At 42.4% G+C, this 10,695-nt stretch overlaps 1 pseudogene; it reads right to left on the reverse strand.

Annotated features, from left to right (window-relative positions):
- Nucleotides 1–3,071: 3,071 nt before the first annotated feature.
- LOC136646381 (5S ribosomal RNA) lies at nt 3,072–3,191 on the reverse strand (annotated as a pseudogene).
- Between the last annotated feature and the right edge of the window lie 7,504 nt (nt 3,192–10,695).

Consider the following 10,695-nt stretch of genomic DNA (forward strand, 5'->3'; position numbering starts at 1 on the left):
TTCCACCTTCATGCTACTCCTTTTGCCTCTCACGCTGACTTACTTCCTTTGACAATCAGTGGGAGACATGATGTCATGGGCGGGAAGGCACAGGCCTTTATTTCCTGCACTACCGGCAAAAGGCTAAGTACTGATGGAATGCCTTTAGCGACTGGCACTGACTGCTTTATGGCAGTCAGTGCCAGCAGGGAATTAGTCATGGTACGTTTAATATTGGGCTCCTATTTGTTTTAGGCATTGGTCATAAAGAGGAAGGAAATCCATAGTCATAAAAACACATAAACCAAAGTGATGAAAAATTGCAATTAAAGGGCATGATGCTCCCCTTATGTCAAGTGGAGCACTTGATTAGGTTGCCCAAGATTGAGTTCACTGAGAATTATTGGAGAGGGATGATAATTCACTTTGGAATCCACAACACAATCCTACTCATGTCCTCTAGCAGCGCAGCAGCCACTGCACCAGCCTAGAGTGTTGTGAACCTTGTTTGCAACAACTTTAGTGCTGGAGGAAAGGCGTGCACTGGCCTACTGGTGTGCATCAGAGCCCCCAGCAGAAGTAAGAAATGCACAGAGCAGCTCACGGACTTGGGAAGGGTGGAACAGAGACACAGAGGGGGTGTTTTGGGATGGGGTTAGGGTGGAACAGGGATGGGACTGCGATGGGCCTACATAAGGCTGCTGAACACCCTATACGGGGCTGTTCGGACTCGCACCAGCAAATTAGCTGGCACAGGACTGAATAGCCCCATTGGGCAGGCTGGAGCATTACTCAATGTAAGGGAGAAAATATCCCCTTACCCAGAACAGACCTCCAGCCTGCTCCTTACCTGAGCTGGATGCAGCATGGACCACTTGGCCCAGCTGCACTTGGGCTGCATTCAGGTCGACAGATAGGATGCCTGCAAAGCTATCTCATTATTACATTTCATATCCATGCATTGTTAGGCCTGAGGGTAATGTGCATGAGGAGGAGGAGGAGGAGGATGGAATACAGTCATGCGCCAAAAGGCTGTCGGATCCAACTTAGGACCATGTTGGATTCCTAAGCATGGCATTGCAGGGACTAATATTGATGCCATTTTGATTGCTTATTTCTCTCAAGGTGCCAACCTGCCCATGAACTCTGCATAAGAAAATTGCTGGCAGCAGTGATTCAAGTGTTTTAATATTGGGTGCAAACAAGTTGAATAAACACCTGTCTGAATGAGCCCTGTGGTGCTCCCTATTTGTGAAAAAAACATTTTTATCAATTTGATGGAGCCGGACAAGATTAGTTCTGGAAAACAGAAGAGGATCTGAATAAAAAGAGACGAAGTTCAGGAGACATTCTCCAACAGCTTCACTGAATTATATTAAGAGGTGCATTATTTATTTTATAGAAATAATGCATCTCTTTTATAGAAATGGACATATATGAATGGGTGGTATATATGCTGAGCTAATGGTATAGTTCTAGGTACATTCACTCATAGAAAGGCTCTTTGGTTCAATAGGATTGATATGTAAATATGTACTTTTAGGATTCAGGTTTATGTCTGAAAACTTAGAAGAACATTTCCACAACGCAAAGGTCCAATCAGCTTGCTTTGACAGCTTTTTGGAACTGGAGATGTCAACATTATATGTCATTAACCTGATAAACGAATTGTTGGAAATTGTATGATGAAAGACAGATGGTCTTTAACAAGAACTAACAAAGAGTTCTTACCCATAAATCCAAAAGATGGACGTTCTGAAAATTAATTTTGGAACTTGTTATTTCACCTGTTCGGAAGGTGAAGCCTGAATGCTCTTAATAAATATTAATGCGTTAATGAAATGCATTAAGGAAAGACAAAAGTAAAGAAAGTCAGTGCTGCATTTAAAAAGCGCTAAGGGTGCAATCCTAAACCACTTTCCAGCACCAAGGTAAAGACAATGCAGCTCCGAGGTAAGGGATCAAACATTCCCTTCCCTTGAGGAGGCCTCTGTGACTGCACGCAACTGCAGGATGCAACACATGTCCCATTGGCACAGCTATGTCAAAGTGGGAAAGTTGGTTAGGATTTGGGCTTAAAAATAACATGCCAGCAAAGTATCAGATTAGCGGCCCAATCCTATGTGATCTTTGCACTGCTGGAACTCATTTTCTGGCAGCGCAAGGCCCAAAAATGCCAGGCCGCCATCATGCACTTCTTGAGCCGCTGCTGCAAATGCCCACTGAATGCGACAACTGTGAGGCATGCACAGTAGCAACTCCTGAAATCATCGCTGGTGCATTTATATTGGTGGCAGAGGTGCATTGATGTAATGGGCAGGGAGAGCAGAGGGAGTTGCAGAGAAGGGGAGGTAGGTGGTGGATCCTCGTGGCAGCAACTTGTGCCAGGATCCCATCCCCTCTTTCCCAGGCTGCCCCATCCCTTTTCTCTCCTTAGGCTCATGGTAGCAGAATGGCTGGGATAGGAGACCCATACTCCATAGTATGGACCCATAGATTATCGGGTAGCCTAATGGGAATGGGGGGGGGGGGAATAATATTTTCAACTTGAAAATTTTTTTAAAGTTATGTATCAAGTAACCAGCAGGGGATAAATATTCTTACCTCCTGCTGACTGTTTGCTTTCTTCCTATGTTGAGTGCAGCATGCACTCCCTCTACGCAGCTGCATCAACCTCAATGTTGGAAATAGGATTGGGGCATAAGTCTCTGCTTCTAACTAGTTTTTCAGAGAGGTTCCAATGAACTGAGTGCAGACATCACAGTTCAACTAAGTACTTTCGAACCGACAAGCAAAAATGTAAAAAAAAAATACCAAGTTTTCAAGCATCTTTCAGGTTTCATCCAGTTTGTTATACTGGGGAAAATGTCCCCATAGCACTCATTCAGCCATATACTGAAAGCAAAAGGGGAAACCTGTCAATTGATCTTTCTCATATGGTTTAGGAAATGGGAGCTGGATTTTTTGTTTTTAATTATTGCATTTTTATCCCACCCTTCCTCAAAAGATCTCGGTATGTTGCCACTGTTAGTGTTGCATAGGTGTTACCATGGAATGGTTGGCAACCTTCAGTCTTGAAAGACTATGGTATAAGCCTATAGCACCCAGTATTCCCAGGCGGTCTCCCATCCAAGTACTAACCAGGCCTGACCCTGCTTAGCTTCCGAGATCAGACGAGATCGGGCATGTGCAAGGTAACAGTTGCTACCATATTTTATATTTAAAGCAACCTGATGAGCCACATGCAACATCTGATTAGGTTTGTGTGAGAGATTTCTGCAGGGACTGATGATGCAGTCCCTAATATTGCTCCCTTCCCTGCTACTGCTGTGCTCCCCTAAAACTTGCACGTCCTTTACCTCACTCCTTCCTCGTGGGCACTTTAAACAAAGCAGGAAATTTGGCACCCCGAGAGCATTCCTGTGTTGTTTAAAGGTGCTGTGCAGAGGAAGAAATGCCGGGTTCCAGCTCTATTGTTGGAATACTGGGAGGAAGCCGAGGGTGTCTCTTTTCCACTCCCTCCCCCAAATCTGCCACCCAATGCACACATCATCATTTACATTATGGATAGGACAGCCTTGGGATTTTGTAAAGTTTGGTGTAAAATTTTTAATATGATTTTAAAAATGATCTTTTATTATTTTGGAAAACTGAAAAAAAGATGTTCTTTTCAGAGCGCATAATTCTTCTCGGCTCACTAACAGCCATAACAACTCTATCTGAAACTTTGAAGAGTGCATTGTGAGAATTCAGGATGGAGATGCTCCTGCCTGAGGCACGCATTGTGGTGAGCTGTAGACAACATTTGCCCTCCTAACACATTTGAATGTGAACCTTTTATATTTTTGCAGTGATGAAACTTTCACTTTTAAGGAGCCCTAAGAGACTGGCTTCTCAAACTGAAGAAGCAATCTCTTTTAGAACTAAGACCCTTTGACTGTACAAATCACTTCTAAGAATGCATCCTCAGGATTGCAAGTTAAGGCTTATAGATGTAGGTGGTGATGGATATTAGACACCAGGGATGGGGAAATTCTTCCTCAATTCAGGAGGAAATACTACCAAAATAGCTCACTTTTCTGCACATAATTTTGAACTGTGGCTTCCTTGAACTCCCCATGAATCCTTCTGCAAGCCCCTCCAGCCAGTTCCTTCTCATCCTCCTCCTCAGTTACCTGCAACAGCACCAGTCTGTAAGCCATTGTCAGTTTGCCTGCAAAGGTCTGAACCAAGGTTCTTTCATTTTCTAAAAAGGACTCCATTCTTTTCAGAGAAATGAAACAGCACAGCAGAAACTGCTCCCAGCTATTTGAACAGTAAGATCATGGACAAGATCTTAGAGCATTAAGAAATGGTTCTAGTAACAGGCACCATCAGGAACATTGTAACATCAAAACCTGTTCAGATTAGGACACAGGTTATGAACCTTCTTGACCTGTAATGTTGCTTTTGTTGAGGGAATGGATCAGATGGTAATTCCTCTCCATGGTAATGATAAATACAAACCCGTTCAATCTTTGCGTTTGCAAAATCCCTTAAAGATGAAAAATACTTTCATGAGTGCACCACAAACCCATGCTTGGCATCAGCTACATTGGCTTAATTTTGTGAATAGGAATTGCAATTATACATCAGTGTATTTAGAAGGAGGCTCCATCATTATTAATCGTTGCTTGGTTGAGCAGCAATGGAGCACATTCAAAACTTTTAAATGTCTGGAATTCATGGAAAAATCAGCTGCTATGAAGGTGAGAGTGGCTTGAGTGGGCTGCTCGTAAGTTCTCATGGAAGAAAGGAAATAATGTTATGATCCGAACTATAAAAGCCACTGTAAGTAAGATTGTAACCCTGGAGCACCATGGTACAGAAATTTGGAAATGTAATTATCTGCACCTTGTTGACCTGTTACAGCACCAGTTTTTCAAAATCGGACATTGCCTTCACAGTATGAGACTGCAAACCAGTTGCAACATTGAGGACAGATATAGTATTACCTTTGCCAGAAGTTACTTACTTTCTCACACACACACACACACACAGAGAGAGAGAGAGAGAGAGAGAGAGAGAGAGAGAGAGAGAGAGAGAACTGAAAAATCTAGAAAGTCAAAACAGTGCAAAGTGATTTTTAACTACATAGGATATAGATTAGGCCGTGTAGTGTAAGAACTTTGTTTGAATCTAATTTATCATCAGACTATGTTGGATCAATAACAGACAAGGCCAAAAGATTTGTCAAAGGTACCATCTGAAAATTTGCTGCCAATTTAAATCTGGCAAAAATTCAAAACACTGGCTTCCTGAGATGTTAGTATCATTACAAGATTGATCATTATCCACAAAGGTATTCATTGGAACATGTCTCTTCATCCTTGAGAAAATCTTTCACCACATTAAGTTCCAAATTATGCCTTCAGCATTCTTTAATGGGACATATAGGAAGTTAGAAAAATTCCATGGAGTAAGCATCTTCATATTTGGACAAAATAAAGTAGAAGAGGTGGTGAAGAATCTATTTCACACATTATATAAAAAGCAAAATGAAAGATTTATTTATGATCTTACAATAAAATCCCAGAAGTGTGTTACCCGCTCACAGACATCAACATGTATGTAACATATAGGAAAGCTCTTTGCCAAAGCTGCTGAGAATCTTGAGATGGAGACGAGGAAGAGTCCTTGATTCTTGTTTATACGGAGCCAAATTTTACACACACACATTTTACTCTATGCAGCTGCACTACCAAAGCACTCACTGCATACTGGTGTGGGAGGGGCAACCAGACAACGGGACACAGGTAAGTAAAAAAAACAGGGCAAGGTGGGGGAGGAATTGGGAGAGGGGGCCGTAGGGGTGGATCTGGTAGCAATGGCACATGCTGGATTCCATCTCCTCTATTTCGGAGCTCCCCACCACTTTCTTCTCCTTGGACTTACACCACCACAACTGTGGCATATGTCTAAGGAGATCCATAGGCAGCCCCAGGGCTTACTTGGAGCTGTTTTGCCTCGCACTTGCCCTTGGGTCACTCCACCCACTGCTGATTATAGCACCTTTTTTTGGCACAGCTGCACCTTGCACAGCAAGGAATATGATTGTGCCCTAAGATTGGACCGGTGCAAGGGGAGGTTTTATGACAACAGAACAGTGTTCTGAAGACTGGCCTCTGGTGCAGTAGATAAGCTTTGCCAAGGCAGGTTAGATTGTTGTATTGGAATCGCTGAAAATATTGTGAGGAGAATAGGATATGGTATCAGCAGTGACCCTTTGTTCCAGTGAATCTGAGAAACATGGGGTTAAAGTGCAGCCACTAGAGGCAGCCAGGTCATTACAGGGATAAAAGCAGCACCTGGAGCATTTAGAGTTAGTGGGTTGTAGTTGTAGGGAGAGGAGACTAGCTAGCTGATGGACAATGAACTGGAACACTGACTAATAGACTAGCTAAATGACTAACCAAACAGAGACTGCCGGTGGAGAACTGAGGTGCTGCTGCTGTATCTAGAAGAGCTGCTGTATGGAGAACTGGGAGGAGTAAATCTTGTTTACTACTTATATGTGAACTCTGGACCTTACCATTTCCATGCCTATTTATGCATGAGTGAATACGTAAGCACCTTAGCTCTTCTCTTAGACCAGGGGTCTCCAAACTTTTTGGCCAGAGGGCCGCATCAAATACCTGGTACAGTGTTGAGGGCCAGGGAAAAAATTTAAATATAAAATTCATATAAGTAAATTAGAGATAGAACTTAGATGAGTGAATAAATGAATGAATGGGCTCATTCATTCAACCTCTCTGGCCCTTAGAACACCCTCCAGACACAACCAGAGCATAGTTCCTGTCATGCTCGGCCAAGTGGGCCAGAAGCTTTCAGGGGACAAGAGGCTTGCTGTGGGCCGAAAAGAGGCTTGCCGTGGGCCACATCTGGCCCCTTGGCCGGGATTTGGAGACCCCTGTCTTAGACTGAAGGTTTCTTTTTTACCATAGGATAGAGACAGTTTCTTTACATAGTGTTAGCTTTAGGTTTGTAGCACAGACATAAAAACTATTCTTGGACACGTAAATGGTACCCATTGATTCAACAAAATTTCATATCACTGTTTTCTTCATCTGGGGTTTCTAGTGACTTGATCAATCAATTTCTATCTTCAGGTATTACAAACAATACTTGAGGCTCTGACTTTATTACTTTAGAACTGATTGCTTTGATACCGTCTTTGGTTTCTGCGTAGCAAAATGTGTGAGAAGTGCCATTGCCAAGTTGTGATTCTGGGCCATTTATTTTCCTTTTCTTTGAAAATTGGTACATTTTTGACTCTTCATCAAACTGTGTCGAGCTGAAAAGTTCATCTTGCTAAATTGGACATTGTCTCAGAATGCAAAACTCCAAGATCATTCAATTTGTAGACATGTTACCACTTATAATATTTCCCCCTTGCCTCCCCAAGCCATTTATTTTTCGTTTGTGGTTTCTAGCTTTTCTTGTGCTATGCAAAACAACTACAGGTGGTCGTGACCTGAAAAGGCTCCATTAGTATGCAAATGAAATTGTCATATTGGTTCAGTACAAAAGACTTCTGAAAGGAGAAGTTAGGACTATAATGTAAAGCTTATGAGTTCTTTGTGTTATCATTCCAGCAGCAAGATGTGTCGCATTGTAGAGCCTCTTAAGCACAGAGTGGCACCAGTTTCATGTGTTCTATTCAGAGCAAATAACTCTACAAAAAAAAACCCTTTTTGACACTTTTAGGCCTCTGACCTGAAGCTATCATAACATGGTTCCATGTTCACTAAACTTGCAGACTTAGCATGAAATTGTGTATCTGTTTACACCAAAATACATACAGGCTGCAATCCTAACCACACTTTCCTGAGAGTAAGCCCCATTGAACAAAATAGGACTTACTTCTGAGTAGACCTGGTTAGGGGTTGTGCCCACATTGAAATAAACTTTAGTTCTACTGTTATTCAGTGGGACTTATTCTTATGTTAGATAATATATAAACAGGATTAGCTTGAGATTTGTAGCTCCTAAAAGCTGCAACCTAGTGTGTTAAGTGTTGATAGAGAAAAACATGTTTCCATCAGTAACTCCATGCAATCTCATTAATTTGTTTTTCCTTTTAGATGCATCAAAGCTTCTAATTGTTTTCTCAGCTGTTCTCTCTAGTGCCGTTTCAAAACTGCAGTTAGTCCTGAAGAAATAACTTTAACTAGGATTTGTGTTATTAATGGAAACTGGACTGAGCTGTTGTGTCCTCCCCTCTGACTATGTTGCAGCATCCACTGTTGGCTAATTGAATAACATCTGGTTAAGAGCCTATTGAAATGTTGCTGCTCTTGTTAGACTAATTATAGAACAGTATTGAGCCTGGTTTCTGCACAGCAAGTGATGCGTAGAGGATTCTTGGTACTTGGTTACCAACTTTTGAACCAGCCTCTTGAGCAAAAGTTTGCTTTGCAACAGGAAGCTAGCAATATAGCTGTTCTTCATGCCACTGGAAGTTTAACCTTCTACTCTCTGCCTCTCAGACCTCTGTTAAAGGGGCAGTAGCAGGCAGTAGCAGTAGGGGCATAGCAGGTCAGGCTGTGGTTTTCTGGTCGTTTGGCACTGTTGAGCCTCAGGTGCAAGTGTTAAATGTTATCATACTTGTGATGAAAGATCAAAAAGACATTCCATCTCCCATAATTTTTTTTTAAGAGACAAAAACCAAGGCAGAAAAAAATGTGCATTTGGGCAGATGTTGTCTGAATCTTGGGTTTCTCTCACTTGCACTATAAGGAGAAGAATTGGTACAGCTGTTGCCAGACTACTGGCTCAGACTGCAGAGTGGACACTGTGTGTCTGAATCCTTTCCCATATAAAAAAGAAAGTCATTCTGCATAGGTTTTTGCCTCCCATGTTGCTTTTAATAATAATAATAATAATAATAATAATAATAAAACAGGTATTTATATACCGCCTTTCTTGGTCTTTATTCAAGACTTTATTCAAGGCGGTTTACATAGGCAAGCTTTATTAAATCCCTTATTAAATAGGGATTTTTACAATTTCAAAGAAGGTTCTTTCTTTCAAGAAGGACTACATTCAAGGTGTTTCATTCCGATCTGGCTTCACATTCTGGCCTCCATCTTCCCACGCTCAGAGCAGATGGAATAGCTCGGCTTCAGCTTGTCAGCTGCTTCAAGGTCGCATGGTGCCGGTGGCCTCGAACTGGCAACCTTGTGGATGTTATCTTCAGGCAGACGGAGGCTCTACGCAGACCTCCTTTTCTTCTTAAAGGGAGGATATTTTTGTGTTGGTAGTAATGGAGAAAATTTAATCTTCTCCTATTGATCTGATACAACCACTTGAACTACTGAAGACCGGACTGGGCCAATTTTTATTTTTTTTTGGAGACATTTGGCATCCCCAGTCTGAAGTAATATTGAAATTCTTTTGACGATAGGGATGCCACTTTTTACGCCTAACATATGTCTTTTCAAAACTCTCAGTATAGCAAGGCAGGCAGAGATCTCCCAATCTGTTTCCCCTCCCCACCTTTTCTGCTCCCTCTCCCCACCTGTGACCAATGGTCTTTTACCTGCTCTGATGTAGATAGGTACCAGCATGCCATAAATCACGTCTGCTACTCTTACTGCTGGCCCAGTGCCCATCCATGGCAGAAAGATGAGGCAGGGAAAGGTGAGCGGAGGGAGGGGGGGCCGTTCCAGGGCAAGGGAGGATAGGGGAAGGTGGGGTGGGGGAGGGGATGGGTGGGAGGCTGGACTGGCAGAGCTCTGCTTTACCAGATCACAGTTCCTGGCTTGACATGGGGCTGCTTTACTTTGCACCGGCTAATTAGCCAATACAGAGTCAAGAAGCCTCCTTGTGGGGCCTCTTCCCCCAAGGAGATGCTGGGAGTCGCTGGCAGCTGCTTGGTGACCATTGGATGCAGCGGCAGGCATTTTGGCATCACTGCAGCCCTGGGTACTGGGCAGCATAGGTTTCCTTTTTGGTGCATCTAGTGAATCAAAGTTATGTGGGTTTTGTCCAGTATAAAAGGTGGCAACCTTATTTTATTTTATACCTTGGCCTTATTTATCCTTGGGTCATGGTAAGATCAGCCCTTGTGGGCAGACGGTTTCTCATACTAATATAAGGGAACAGTTTCTCTCTTGCTCTGACACTAGGAGTGGCACAATTTGCAGTGCTGCAAAGATATATTTGGGGGCATGAAAAAGTAAAGAGTGGTGACAGGCTGCTCTCAGCCCCTACTTCAGCATCTTAAGAGTTGTGGAAGTGACCCCATTCATCCAACACAGGCTTGCACCTTTGAAATGCTATAGTAAAAAGGGAAAATGTACATGTTAAAAATGGTACCATCCCCAAATTCTTTCTAAACCAAAATATTAACTATCTTCCTGAAAGCGGCTGCGGTGGGCCTCATTCAGTAAAATATTTGAATGAGCATTTGTTGAGGAATACCTCAACTGAGAATGTCCTACTCTTTATTCTCAGATTATACTGTGACTGTTGAACAATTGTGGTTTTTTTTAAAAAAACGATTAATGCATCCCAAAGTATGGTATGCCCAAGAGTGGAACACTTGATACAACTTAAAGTAAATATGATATGCCTAAAAGTGGAATAAAATAGAAGTTCTTAACATGACTAGGGTGCTCCACACCTTTTCTCTGGAATCTGTTCACTTTTATGAACTACCATTAATTATTAAAT

The sequence above is a fragment of the Tiliqua scincoides genome, chromosome 3 (genome assembly GCF_035046505.1).
Source record: "Tiliqua scincoides isolate rTilSci1 chromosome 3, rTilSci1.hap2, whole genome shotgun sequence".
Taxonomy (NCBI): Eukaryota; Metazoa; Chordata; class Lepidosauria; order Squamata; family Scincidae; genus Tiliqua; species Tiliqua scincoides.